This window comes from Chrysochloris asiatica, unplaced genomic scaffold (genome assembly GCF_000296735.1).
Source record: "Chrysochloris asiatica unplaced genomic scaffold, ChrAsi1.0 scaffold00323, whole genome shotgun sequence".
Taxonomy (NCBI): Eukaryota; Metazoa; Chordata; class Mammalia; order Afrosoricida; family Chrysochloridae; genus Chrysochloris; species Chrysochloris asiatica.
This window is the reverse complement of record NW_006408841.1, coordinates 644,507-647,647: the sequence shown is the minus strand read 5'-3', so window position 1 is coordinate 647,647 and position 3,141 is coordinate 644,507.

Sequence of the window (3,141 nt, the reverse complement as noted above, 5' to 3'; positions counted from 1 at the left end):
TGAGCCTGCTTCATCAGGTATTTTGTGTGGTTGTTGGCGGAGCTCTCTGCTATACGTCCACCCGATCCGCCATCTTGTTTGTTCTCTCCTGTTTGCACATTTTTGGCAGAGCTCATTGGGGCACAGAGAGGCCTTAATCCAACCAGGGTCAGAGTGAAGAAGAGCCTCAGGAGACATGACAATAACTGGGTCACTGGTGGGGTTCTGTGTGGGTGGGGAAATGACATTAGGGGAAAGTGGATGAAGTGTGGACTTCAGTTAGTAATCATGTATTAATTCTGATCCATCTGTTGTGACAAATGTACCATCCTATCTCAAGAGAACTGGGTGAGGGGTGTACGGGATGTGTTTGTACCATTCTCTCAACTTTGTAGCAGTGTAAGAATCCTGATATGGAAATTGAAGAGCCCACTAAAACCATGGCTTTTGTCTAAATTCCAACTCAGAGTGACCTTAAAAGAAAGACTAGAACTGCTCCATAGGGTTTCTGTGGCTGTAAATTTTGTCAGAATCAGAATGTCCCTTCTTTCTCTCAATAAACAGCTTCTGTGTTGGAATCTCTGATGTTTATAGTTAGCACCCATTGCTTATCCCACTGTGCTACCAGGGCTTGTGAAAATAAAGCAGTTCTAAAAACTGTTTAAGTGGAAATCCATGTTTCCACAGGGGTTGGTTTTTACACAGGCTCTTATCTGAGCTGCCATGGCAAGGATTTCCCCTAAAGACTTGTCAGGTTGGTTGCCAGGGTCAGCCTAATGGGACATGCAGGGTTTCCAACCCCCATAATGGGGTCATTTCCAGGCCTGGAAGCACAGTTCCAAGTCACATTCAGAACCCTGAACATTGAATTGAGTCACCTTGGACTGTGCCCCATGGGGCTTATTACCTTCAGGTGGGGTAATTACTCTCCTGGGCACCTTTACAGATGATGTGTCTTCTGGAGGAGATGGCCATCAGTTAAAGGCCCATAGCAAAACACAGGAACCATCAAGCAGCAAGTATGGGCCATTAGACACAGGTTATAGCTCACCTTCCCAACTGAGTAAGATGCTATGTATCTCCCATGTAAATGCAGCATCATGTTCAGACAAAAATTATTGGGATGTATCGTCGTGAACAGTATTAATAGGTGCTAGTAGCTGTGTATCTGTCTATCCATGGTGTTTTGGATTATCTCTTCTAATTTTGCTCTTGATTTGTTTGAAGACACCTTTTGTTTTTAGTGTGACCTATTTTGTTGTGGGGAAAAAATCCTCTAAATGTACTTTGCTCATTTTTCGTCTTTTGTTATTTTAGTTTGAAGCTAAAGTGCCAGGACCTGCCACACATCTACTGGTTGTGCTGACTGATGTGTGCAGTTGATATGGTAAGTGGGGAACCAAGCAGGTGCCTAATCTCCAATGAAAGTTTCATTCTCTAATATGGGAGGGTGGTCTCTGACTCAGTGGAGACCTGCCACCAAGTCTTCTATGAATCTGGTTCAGGAGATGAGAGGGTTCAGTGGTCCAGCCTGTGGTGAACTTGTAGGTGGATATGAAGCTAGAAAGATCTCAGTTTTATGGGTGAAGGCCTGTGAAGAGTGAGGGGGCATCACACTTACATGTATAAGATGTTGCTGGATGCTAGGGGGTTCTCATGGCATGTGCCACTGGGTGGGGCATGGCATGGACCTTCAGGAGAAAAGACCTTGTGTGAACTCAATCTTACTCCTCAAGGCTCTCTCATTCTGCTGACATGAGAGTGCTATGCTGACCTTGGTCTTGTACAGGCACACAGAAGGGCTTCAGAGACTCATCAACTAGCAATCAAAACTGTCAGAAACACCACAACTTTCCTATCCTTGAGCACCAGGAACAGAGTGGTGAGCACACATTCCTTTGTGTGTGTAGTCTTCTATCTCCATTACATGTAAGCAGGTAAGTGTTCAAAAGGTGTAAAGTAGTGGGGACTTTGCCTCTGGGTTGCCATCAGTCTACCCCAAAAGACTCTAGATCTTGGACTCTCCTAAACCCACTGGGGTTTGAAATGACATCAGCAGAGGGGCAATTGATATTGGTGAATTAGACTAGCCTCTGAGTGTGTTCTTGCCCAAATATCTGGGTCTCTGAATTGGTGGTGAGGTCATGAAACTGTGCTTAGACTCAGCACATGCCCATTCCTGCTGTCTGTAACCCTATACAGCCTTGCACTCCCTGAAGGTATGAGCTTCCTACCAGCCCAGGATTAATGGGATAGATTTTGAAGTAGGGCCAGGCTTCCTGACTATGGATCAGCTGCTATGGGCATTACCACATGAGTGTCTTTGAATTCTTGGAGAGCAGCCCAAAGTGTGTGAGACTGACTGGACAGTAATGCTTGTGCCTGAAACACCTGCACAGTTGAGTCTGCCGCTGACCCTGACGGTCCCTCCTTGAGTTGTTGCTGTGGTGTTGGTCCCAGGAGCTTAGAGTCTTAGGTGTTCCCACTGTAACAAAACATTTTCTTCCTGGGTTGCAAACACCATGGACATAGCTTGGTGCCTAGGTTGACCAGGGTTGAGTCCTGGACATGAAGAGAAAGACTAGACTGGTGAGTCTCTGGATCAGAAAGGGTATGTACTAAGTTAAAGTGAATACACACACTTTGTATTCACTGTGCAAATAACTGGATTGATGGGGACAGACCTGTTGGTTATAATGGGGAAAGCTGTGAGCAAGGGTTATCATGAGGACCTGGTGGGGCTGCCTAGAAAAGTTCAGGGTGAGAGGTAATTCCCTGACTATCTGAGGAAGAAGAGATACATTGATGCCTTAGTTGTGTACTTTCTTGGTGAAGATGCAAACCTGTCCTTGTGGGTTGTGATCTGGGCCCTGGTCAAAGACTATGACACCCATGGATTTTTGTTCCCTTCTGACCAGTGACCCAAAAGGTTCATCAGATGGCAGCAGGAAACCACACAGCTGTAGTAGAGTTCATTCTGCAGGGCTTCTCAGAAGACCCACAGGTCCGGAGCCTGCTCTCGGTCCTTTTCTTCTTCCTCTACCTGGCAGGTCTCGCAGGAAACAGCCTCATCATCACACTCATCATGCTGAGCCCAGGGCTGCACACCCCCATGTACTTCTTCCTTGTCAACCTGTCCATTTTGGATATTTTCTGTTCAAA